Source organism: Pogona vitticeps, chromosome 4, assembly GCF_051106095.1.
Source record: "Pogona vitticeps strain Pit_001003342236 chromosome 4, PviZW2.1, whole genome shotgun sequence".
Taxonomy (NCBI): Eukaryota; Metazoa; Chordata; class Lepidosauria; order Squamata; family Agamidae; genus Pogona; species Pogona vitticeps.
In genome coordinates, this window is record NC_135786.1 from 121,679,903 (window position 1) to 121,692,054 (window position 12,152).

General features: G+C 42.6%; 1 protein-coding gene across 10 annotated transcripts in view; it reads left to right on the forward strand.

Annotated features, from left to right (window-relative positions):
* TNR (tenascin R) overlaps nt 1-12,152 on the forward strand; it is a 618,967-nt gene that overhangs the window by 463,261 nt on the left and 143,554 nt on the right. The window lies entirely within an intron of this gene.

Sequence of the window (12,152 nt, forward strand, 5' to 3'; positions counted from 1 at the left end):
GTCTATAAGAAAGAAGGAATCTTTTAGAGGTGTAGGAATTGTAGCACAAAGGTGTGCACCTTCTATGTTTTTGAACTAGATTGATGAGCAGGCAAATGTGGTGAAATGGTCCACAAATGCAGATTTTTTTTTAAAAAAACTGTGGGATAGCCAGTTTGGATATTGTGACATAAATGCCATACTAATCTTAGAAAGTAAGGATTTGACCAAAGGCATGAAAATACAATAAAGGCCTATATCAGTGGCAAAGACAGATGGGTATGTGGCATTAAGCAGGAGGGAAGAAGGTTTTCTATTCCCAAACAGAGTAAAAGTCCCTCAAGTATCCACTGGAACTAGAGATGGAGGTATTCCTATATGAATATCACCGCAAAAGTGGACATAATGAGGGTCCAACCCCCTGGGGCCAGACTCTCCACTCACCTTCCACTGTTGCCATGGGCTCCGTGCTCCCTTCCTATCACTCTGGAGCTCGCGGTCTGCGAGCCACTCCTGGCAGGAGGCAGGAGGATGAGCCTCGCTGTAAGGTTGAAGAGTGGATTGCAGACTGTGAGCTCCGGAGCAAAAAGAAGGGAGTGTGGAGCCTGCAGGAACAGCGGAAGGTGGGTGGACGGTCCGGCCCCAGGGGGCTGGACCCTCGTTATGTCCACCTGTGCGGGGCTTTTCGTATACGAATACAAATACCCCCATCGCTAACTGGAACCACAGCACCCTGATCTGAGTGAGCTTTTTCTAAGGGGGATCCATTTTTCTACTGTGATAGATTATTGTTCCAGGTACTGTGTGAACAATCTCCTGAAAGAGAAAAGTCAGGTCTTGTAGTTAACAAAGAAATATGTTGCAACCATGAGCAATGATTCAGGCAAAATATCTTAAACTTTTCAAATGGACAGTGGTGGCGAGTATACAGTACTTCACACTCAGGCATATATAAAAGAGCAGGACATTACACATTGGGTCACAACACCAAATGTCAGGATCACTTCTCCCTAAAGAGATAATGATCTTGGGTAAGGAATCACTTTGGATGCAAAACTGCCACTTTTATTACCTGAGGTAGGCACTTTAGGCCTCAGAAGTGCATAGTCCTTGTACCATGAACAAGCTTGACCTTAAAAGAAACTTTTGCTTACTTTCAAAGCAATAAACCATTGACTGTGTGCTTCCTTAGACAGCACAACAGAATGACCAAGTAGGACCTCTCTATATAACAGTAGCAATTACTGACCTTCTCAAATCTCCACTAGATTTAGGTGTAACCCTGCTGTTCAAGAGATAAGTCCTTCAGTTAAGAATTATTCTTTTTATTAAGAAATTTAAGTAGTTTCATTAGAATATAGTTGTAGCATTAAAAGCATAGAGCATTAAGCATATCCAGCAATTACCATGATTCAAATAAGCTTACTATTCCTAGGTAAAATAAGAACAACTAAAACTAAGCTAAGTAATCATCTTTGCTCTCTCTACATCTTAGCATCTAGAGAAGCTGGGCTAACTCTCCCCCTCTTCTCTTGCAAAACACAAACCTCTCACATTCCACAACATCCACCATCACCATCTTCTGTCACATACATGAGCAACCATTTTTCTACATGTCTCTGGACCACCTTCTTTAGGACACTTCCAAGCTGCTAACCAATTAAGATCAAGTGGATGTAACACAGTACACTCCCTTATTTCACATGAGAAGAACCAGGTGCTTTATCTTGTGCCAATTAAGCAGTATGTGTTGTTTCAGCTTTCCCTGGTCTCCTCATCCTTGCTTCTTATCTCTGTGCCAGGCAGAGGAAACCCTGAACAACAATCTCATGAGAAAATTTCAATGCTTTTAAAGCCATCTTACACAGAACCTAACAGACTCCATCTTTGTATGACTACAAGTCCCAGTTTCCTCCTATTTCCTCACACCAAATACATCTGTGGAAAATGGTGTTGAAAAGAAAAAAGAACAAATCACTAATTGAGAAGGTGAGACATACATTGCTCAACTGTTAAGCTACGCAGCCAAAACTGGGACGGGGCTTTGATGACAACTAAAAAAAGTCCTTATGAGATGTGGTGGACGCAAAAGCTCAGCATATGGTATTTCAAAGCTCAGATGTCTAAAGAAGAGAAATCCAAGCTAGATGACAAAAGTGAAGAAGGCATTGAGTTTGTCTGCCGCCTGGAATATAAAACCTGCAAAACCCTCAATCTAAAAACAGGAGTCGCAATGGGCAGCTTTGTGTACTTCAATGAAGATGGCAAAAAAGACACAGACCCTGCTGCCTAGCAGTAGACCCTGTCAGGCAAGGAAAACTATAGGTTTAGGAGCTCTTATGAGAACTGAAGTATAGAGTTCAAGTATATGAAGATCTTATTCAGTGGCATCACTCATGGGAGCAGACTACTACAGATGAACAAGATCAGCTCTTGACAAAGAAAACCAACACAAAGTTAGTTGGCTTACCTGGCCACTACCATGAGCCCAGAGATAAGAGTATGAGTTGGAATCTCATGGGGTGCGTGGGGGGACCAATTCACAAGCAAGGGAGATTGGAGAGCAGTGAAAATCGTAGGTGGGACAGCACTCAATGTATAAAGCTAAGGCTGCAAGGCACCGTCTCAAATTAATGCCTTACACAGATCGAGATTAAGTGGCTAACACCACTAATTTCAAGTCTACCAGCAGAAACCTGTTCTTCTGTTGAGACGGAACACCAGCTTGTTTAAGCAGGAAGCAAGAAATGGCAGCAATATCATTTACGGAAGCTGCATACCTTCCAAGTTTCACAAGTCAGCATTACAAATCTTTGGGAAAATTAAAGTGGTGGTAGGCAGATAGGTATAGATGGCTTCTTAAGGAATAAGTAAAATGTTTGTTGCGGTCAAGGATTGGGCTACTACTTAAGAAGTGTTATTTTAGGAGGAAGCTACAAGGACATTACTTTGTTTTACTTTTATATATTTAGACCTTGGAAAAGTTATGTTTTGGAGCCCTTCACCACATAAGTGAAAGTATTGCATCACCGGTTTACAGTTAATCAGGATGAGTAAAGCAAAGCAAAGCAAAGCGTGCTGCTTATGTACCGCCCCATGGTGCTTCAAGCACTCTCTGGGCGGTTTGCAAGTTAATTATGCTGGCTACACATTGCCCCCACCCCAGCGAGCTTGGTACTCATTTTACTGACCTCGGAAGGATAGAAGGCTGAGTCAACCTTGAGCCGGCTACCTGGGATTGTACTCAGTTTGTCTTTAAATTGTACATTAATCAGGACTACTTCAACAATCTGGTGGCAATGTCAGGACCAGATTACAGAGATAATCTGGTCCTGAGATAATATTTGGCCCAAGATTTACCCATATTTACTGACTTCCATGTTAAAGCAGGTATCCAGGTTTCTCATGAATATCATAGCTGCTTGAGCAATGATTGGATTTCTTTCACATACAGTGGTGCCTTGCTTAACGAGCGCACCGTTTAATGCCGAATCCACATAGCGATGCGTTTTTTGCAATCGCTAATGCGATCGCATTGCGATGTTTTAGATAGGGAAAACATTGCATCGCGATGATCGGTAAGCGTTTCGCTTGCGATGTTTTACAAACAGCTGATTGGCGGTTCCAAAATGGCCACTGGGTCAACAAAATGGCCACCCGCAGCGTTTTCACGGCCTGCCCTCGCTTACCGGGCAGTGAAAATAGCGGCTGGATGGAGGATTCCCCACATAGCGGTGAGTTTTTCCCCAATAGGAATGCATTAAACAGAGTTTAATGCTTTCCTATGGGTTTTTCCCCCCTGTATAGCGACAAATCCGGATAGCGACATTAATCCTGGAACGGATTAATGTCACTATGCGGGGCACCACTGTACTTCAGATTACAAATCATATTGTAAACTGGAAGAGATTTATGAATTATCAGGAGGAGGAGGAACAGCAACTATATTGTCCTTTTATTCTCCTTATGTGTGAATAATACCGTGTTCCCCAAAAAATAAGACAGGGTCTTATATCAATTTTTGCTCCAAAAACGCATTAGGGCTTATTTTCAGGGGATGTTTTATTTTACAATCATGTGATCTTCTGGTTGCTGCACAATGCTGCACAATGGTGGAGGGCGGGGTTTCACTTAACTAGAGCTTATTTTGGGGGTAGGGCTTATATTACGAGCATCCTGAAAAATCATACTAGGGCTTATTTTCAGGTTATGTCTAATTTTCAGGGAAACAGGGTAACAGGGCTGAAAAGTGATAGTAATGCTTTGCTTAGTTCTTCAAGCACAACCTTTGCTCTTGCATGAGAGAGGGACATGTAAGAGGGTCTTCTTGATAGCTGCTCCTTTTGACATTCCTGCCTGGGGTGGCACTGACCTTTCTGCTAAAGGCCAGGCACTCCTCAGGCTATAGCAGGCTATAGGTAGCAATTATCCCATGCCACATCTTCTCATCTAAATCAATCCACTTCTCTGTCTTACTTTTATCACCAACTCTGGGATGTTGTTTCCTTCCTATTATCTTTTGTCTCCAGCTCCTCCTCTACTCTTCTACTCACTGTTGTTACCAGGATAATGAATTACTGTTCCAGAGGAGTAGGAGTAGGAGACCACTCCTGTTGGCAGTTCAATGATTTATTTCTTATTTCAGCTAGAATTGGCAATTTTATCTGAGCTGCCAACCAAGGACAACAAAGTGCCAAGCATAAATCCTCATACATTATCTTCTGGGGAGGCACCATATACAAGGAATTAAAATACTGAAGAATGCAATCAGCATGTCTACCAAGATAAGAGTGTCAAACTTACCTGATAGGAACTGGAACTCCCCCAACTCCTTTTTCTGCTGTCTCAGCCTGAAACAGTCTAACCAACTCTATATTTCTGCTGCCTCTCCCAAGAGAGTCAAAACTCAACTCCCTTCTCACCAGACCATCCTCTCCCAACACTTAATCAATCACAATTCATCTACTCATCCGCCAGTCACCACAGCACTCCACCCATATCCATCTACAACAGAGGTATTCAAAACTGTTTATCTGCAAAGCTTGTATATATACAACCTACACTCTCCAAATGGGAGGAACTATCACAGCTCCTGGGATGCGGAATTTCTAGGTGAGGAAGGCAAGGTGGGCCACCTCCCTGATGTTCTTCTGTCATCAAAGACCTTCCTATTCCAGCAAGGCCCTTCAGCAATTGATTGACTGATAGGGACATAAGCTTTAGAAGTTCCATTGCACTCTGCTATATTTATTTGTAATTATTATTTTTAATTGACATGTTGGAAGTAGTTTTTTTTTAATGCATTCTGCTTTAATATGATGATAGATTTCATTATATTTTAATAATAAAAATGTGTTGTTTCTAATTATATTTGTTTTTTAGCAATCTGTAAGTCATCTTGAGTCCCTGTTTTGGGGAAAAAGCAGAACATAATTGAAATGAAAATGAAATGATTGCAACCCAGTCCTATGCTGTTTACTTGGAAACAAATCAGTGAGAGCTACTCCTGTGTCTTGTGCATAGGAGTTGATGCCTTGATACCTTTCATCAGCTTCCCTTCAGGCAACCTCCAGGCCTTTTTTTGCAAGCCTAAGAACTCCCAGTACCATTTAAGATGCCAAAATTTTGAATGAGACAATCACATTTATGGAAAACTCCAAGGGTTGTAGTTCTTTTCTAAAACAAGGTGTGCCCATACACACTTTCAATTAAGGCCCCCATTTTTAAATGCATTTATTTTTATTTATTTATTTTGGAAACAGGACAGGACCCTCCAGTTTCATTGGGAGGGGCTGGTTTGTCACTCACCCAGTACAGAGAAATGAATAATGGCCTCCGACACTTTCAGCCTGCCCATCTCTACCTTCTAATGTATTTCATATCCCTAAATCGGAGATAGAACTCGGCTTCCGGTTCCGGCTCAGCCAGGCAAGACGCTCATGGCTACACAGCGGTGATTTTATCTTTATTTTATGTAATTTTATATGGTTTTTATAGCTTTTGTTTAGTTGAAGTTCCTATTCTACTTCTTGGCTGAAGGCATGATTTTAACCTTGGTAAAAGTAAACACAGAGATAATGACCACTGGAGCTGCCGAGAGATATTAGAAATACCTCTGTACAACAGAATTACACAACTGCAGCCTTGGGAAGAAAACAGAAGAAAATAACACCGCTACTGCGGACAGTAAGCACCTGCTTGAATCAAGTCTGCAAGAAAAACATTTACTTTGTTTAAGAAAAGCCATCTGCCTTCGGGGGTTGTTTGGCATACAGCAGGGGCGGATCCGCTGACTCCGTCAATCTACAATTGACTCACAGTGAGTAAAAGTCCTCCAAGGAACGGGTGGAACAACCTGCCCCTTTAATGGTTTATGTTTAAGTGTTTACCGGAGCTAAGAAGTGTTTTTATACAGCTACTACTGACCGTAACTGTGAAACCCACATTCTTCTCCCTTTGAGTGGTAGTTTGCACCTGCAGAAGTAGAAGGGGACACTAAATAAGCTTAATTTGTGGAGTATAACTATGGTCACCACTAGGACCAAAAAAACCTATGGCAAGTTAAAAAAGGCTCCCAAAAAGCGAAATCAGAAATCTATAGCAGACTTCTGTGTGGTCTCAGATCAACGTGAACATGTACCCTCCTATAATCAAAGGCCGCTGAGGGAATTTACATCAAGTACCCCACTTACTACGGACAATGTAGGCATAAGTAATGGAGAGACATATCAGGGGGCTGCAGTCGGAACTCCGCACTCCGGAGGAGAAATTGGCAATTGGTCTCTGGACCCAGAACTCCTAGAGAAGGCTCTCTCTGCCTCTATGGAATCATTCTATAAATACTTAAATCTATCAACACCTGGGCCTAAGGAGAACCATATGGAAGGAACAGTAGGCCCCCAAGATGCTCAAGGGCCCGAGAGTGAACAAACTAGGATTATTTACACCCAACTACGTGATCAGTGTCTCCTCTCAGCTAAATCCAACCAGACAATTTTCAATAATCTGCATGATCTAAAGAAAGAAATCGCTGATACTAAAGCAATACTACAATGCATTGCTGACATGATAAAGTTGGGGATTTTAAAAGCAGCACCCCCCTCAAACCCTCAGAATACTGAACAGAGAGGACTTCAGGCAAAAAAGGAGCTGGGTACAAAAGATCAAACACACAAAGATAACTCCCTAGCCTTTAAAGGTCAGAGTTACCCACAGTTATCAGAAAAAGCAACTCAGGACCGAATGCCCATCTCTGGGAAGACCCCAAAGGCCTGGGCTGATCCATATGAGCGAAATGAGGACACAGAGGACACAGAGGGACCTGACCTAACATCCTCTAATCTAGAGCTAATAACCATAGACGAATGGTGGGGAAACACCCCAGAAGAACCCTATCCCCAGCATCCACTTGCTGTGACAACATGCAAGGAAAATATACAGATTAAAAAACCCCAATGGTCAGCAACCTCAGACAGTGAAGGGTCCACCCCTGCTGAAAGCCCATCACTCAAGCCTGTGAACCACATCACCATCTACAACTGGCCACTAAGAAAACCAAATGGCACCTGGGCCTCCAACTCAGAAGTATTGCGGACAATAACAGAAATTCTGGGCAAGGATTGGGATGCTCAAATGAACACAAAATGTTACTGCATCTATCCCAGCAAGCCCGGGCAACTAAGAGGCAGGGTGCACTTGATCTTCGCCAATAGTGAACAGGCCCATCATTTTTGGAGCCTGTTGTACAAGTTTGAAAAAATAGCAGTATCTTTCAAATGGGGAATACATACAACTTACTCAAATATCAACCTAAGACCGATCACAAAATTGGACACCTACAAACTAACAAATACATCCAGAGAAATTCAGGTTCCAGAACAAAGAGATGGCCCCACAGCCGCTTCCATAAGGAAGATAACAGCCGAAAAACCTAGCTATGACCCGTACAGAGATAGGGCTGAAGCCTCCACCATTTACAACAGATCACCTTCCAAAACCAAATCAGATGGCAGAGGAAAGGAAACGCAGATCAATGTTGCAACCTTCCCAAACAATATCCCAATTAACAAGCCTCGTGATCTTACAAGCAAAATCAAAAACCAGAGTAATCAGGTGAAAATGCTCTCAAGGCCAAGGCATCTTTCAAAAGGTATTACATCCTCCAGAAAAAATAGAATATACCATCCATACAAAGAGAAGTTACATCCAGCCTGCTCAATGGGAACTATTTCCGACTCCACCTCTGAGTGGCATATGGGCAATAGATATGCCCCTTTAGTAGCTTATCCCCAGAACTGACTACTGGAAGGCAAAAAATATAAACATCTTAAGAAGCCTTTGTCCAGGAATATTGCATGGGGGGAAAACAAACAAAAAGTCCAACTCCACAAAGATACCACAGTTCCAAACACAACAACGACTACCTACCTGGGTAGAGCTGAAAGATATCCCTTTAGCAGAGAGACACAAAGAAATCAAAACAACAAAGACTGGGCCCGTAAAGATTATCCTTTTCCCACACCAGTTGCTCCCCTCACCTACAGAGGATGTCAGTCATCAGATGTATCCCTGCCTGCTCTGGAGAAGCTAACGTTATACAAGGAAGGGAACCCCATTAAAATGCTCTCTGCCACAAGAGGGGAAATGACCCCAAAGGCAGAACAACTGAACATTCAGGAGCGAAATGAGGCACCAGACACTCAAGAATCACGGTGTGCCCCAGAAAGCAACCAAACATCTGCATCTAAAATTGAACTTTTATCATGGAATGTGGCAGGTTGGACCAGATGTATCTCCCAAACCCATGATACTCCTTTCTTTCGTAGCAAATATGACATCATTCTTTTGCAAGAAACTTGGTCTGACAAAGATATAATTCTAGATGGTTTCAACTCTTTCATGGTAAAGGCAATCCCAGGGCGCGGACCGGGGAGACTGAAGGGGGGACTGAGCATCCTGGTATCAACGGCTCTGAAAGTGAAATCTACGATGAAACCCCCCCTGAGACAGCTGGCCATGGCAGTAGTACTTACAGGAAGTATGAAAACCCTATTGATTATTAACATATACTTACCTCCCACATCCAGAAAAGCTGAAACAGAAGGAAACTGGACAGACCTTGAAAACTATGTAAGAGAGCTTATCATGGAACATCCGGATGCTCTGGTCCTGACTGGTGGGGATCTAAACGCCCGTATGGGACCAGATGATGACTATCTGGGAACCAAATTTAAGATGATAGCCAACATAAGAAATGATAATGTGGGGACCCTGAATCAGGAGAGGGCATCTAAGGACCAACATGCAAATTATGCCGGGGCCTGTCTGTACAAATTTGCCTACAGACTGGGCCTCTCAGTTTTAAATGGCACAATCACAGGTGATACTCCAGGAAAATATACATTTATGGCAGCAACTAAAGCTAGTACAATTGACTACATCCTGGTGTGCAGGGGGCTCCTTTCCATGGTCAAAACTCTCCAAGTACTTCCTTACATGGAGGGGGATCATTTCCCCCTACATCTAAGTTTCCACCTAAACGTCAGAGATTTAGACACAGAACCAAGATATCATACTGAAATTACAGCACTAGAAAGAGTGGGCTGCCGAGTAAGATGGTCACCTAAACTGGCACAAAATTTAAAACAACTTTTAACTTCGAAAAATTTGATTGATGCCCTTAATCCAGTAGGAAGCCAGACAGTCCACTGGAATCCCATAGATAAATATGAAACTCTCCTACAACAATTACAGCCACATCTCGTCCACTCATATAGCAGAAACCTTCAGAATTCATATAACCGGTCCAAACCTTGGTTCAACCAAAGCTGTAAGGCAGCAAAACAATTAGTTAATCAGACATACCAGGAATACCTGAGAGCAGAAGACCATGTCAAAAAAGAGGTCCTCCTAAAACTACTGGTACATAAGAAAGAATACAAACAGCAGATACATCACAGTAAAAGAGAACACACGAGAGAACTATGGAGGAAGGTGATTGAAGCAGCAAAAGCCAAAAATCCATCCCTTTTCTGGAAACTAATCTCAGGCAGACTATCAGAGCCCAAACACCCATTATCTTCTTGTATTCCACCAGATAAATGGGTATCCCACTTTACAAGTATGTATGAGGATGTTATTGTACCCCCTTCTCCAGTAATGCTTGGAAGCACTCCCAAATGGCCCCCGGTGACCCCAGGCGAAATAATAGCTCATATAGATCAGTTAAAAAATGGAAAAGCCCCAGGCCTTGATGGCATCCCACCAGAACTCCTAAAAGAAAACAAGACATGGTGGGGCTCTTTTCTAGCACCTCTCTTCACCCATACTAATGACACAGGCCAAATCCCGATATCATGGAAAACGGCCACAGTGGTCCCATTTTATAAGAAAGGGAAAAGGGAGGATCCAGCCAACTACAGGCCAATAAGTTTGCTGAATATTATAAGCAAACTATATGCAAGGCACCTCCTAGACAAACTCCTGGAGTGGCTCGAAGTAGAAAATATCATTGGGGCAGAACAAGCAGGCTTTCAGCCAGGGAGATCCACAATAGAACAATGCCTAATTATACAGCATCTTATAGAGAAATACTCAGCCAAAGGAGTAACATCACTCTATGCTGCCTTTGTGGACTTTAAATCAGCATTCGATTCTATATCGAGAACACACCTCTGGGACAATCTATCAAACTCATCTATAGACAAAAGACTTCTATATCTAATCAGGGCCCTACATGAAGAAACATACCTGAGAGTCAGGTGCAGCAGACAGGGACACCTCACGGAATCTGTGCAAACGCACAGAGGTGTTAGGCAAGGCTGCCTGCTGGCACCAGCATTATTCATATTTTACATAAACGACTTATCAAGCTGGCTTAACACCGCCGATCTCCATTCACCTAAACTTACAGATAGAACAGTGCCAGCCTTACTCTATGCTGATGATACAGTAATTCTATCCAGAACCCCCATAGGGCTGAGGAGGGCACTTAAGAAGCTTGCCTCATACTGTGAATATAAATCATTAACGATTAACTATCAGAAGACCAAGATAGTCGCCTTTGGACAGAGACCCAAGAGTAGGTCATGGCAAATAAATGGACACAGTATTGAGCAGGTGAACAGCTTCAAATATCTGGGGGTAGTATTACAGGCCTCAGGATCTAGGCTTCAGCATAGTAAATTTGTGGCTGATCAGGGAGAAAGATCGGCAAATAGTATAGTAAAATTCCATCTCTCCCAAGGAGGGTCCTTCATACCGGCAGCCCTCAAATTGTATAGAGCAAAGGCATTAGCCCAGCTGCTGTACGGCTCATTCATGGGGCCACCCAGTTCTCACTTCGCACCACAAGAAATAGTCCAATCCAAATTCTTAAGAACTATACTCCAGGTCCCAAGATGCGTGTCAAATGCAAGGATAAGGCTAGAAACAGGATGCCTTAAAGTAGAAGCCTGGATTAGAATTCAATCTATATATATGTGGCTAAAGGGACAGTTAAATCCAGAAGGCCTATTTTCCTTATTATTTAAAGATAACTATCAATCTAAGTGGGTTAAATCGGTCCAGGGCTACTTGGGGAAAATTGGCCTCTCACCTCAGGCACTGATATCCTCTGGAATAGAGCAGGCAAAACAAATAGTTAAACAAAGAATAGAAGACAATGAATACCAAACAGACCTTTCTAGCATCCAAAATATGGCAGCACGGACTTACATCAAAAATTGTATGGTACCGGCCAAATACTTAACATCTTTGGAAATTAAAGGAATTAGAAGAGCCTTTACTCTGGCAAGGTGTTTGGCCCTCCCCTCTGCTGTACTAGAAGGGAAGTATAAAAATACCCCTTTTGCTGAAAGGTTATGCTCCTGCCACCTGAGGGAAATCGAGACCATACAGCACATGTTCTTCACCTGCCCATTGTATGAAGCAGTGCGAAAAGAGACTATAACCCCCTTAATAGATAGATTGCCAGGACGTTCAGAGGGAAATAGGCTAGAGTTCCTTCTCTCAGATGTTGATGTCCAGATCACCTGTCGGGTTGCAAGGTTCTGTGTAGCAATTCTTCGATTTCGGAAGTTAAATACCAATTAGATTGCCGTTCCCAGTTGTATGTATGCCAACATGTTCTAATGGAATACTGAATGTTAGAAATTTTAAGGTTTTATAAGGTT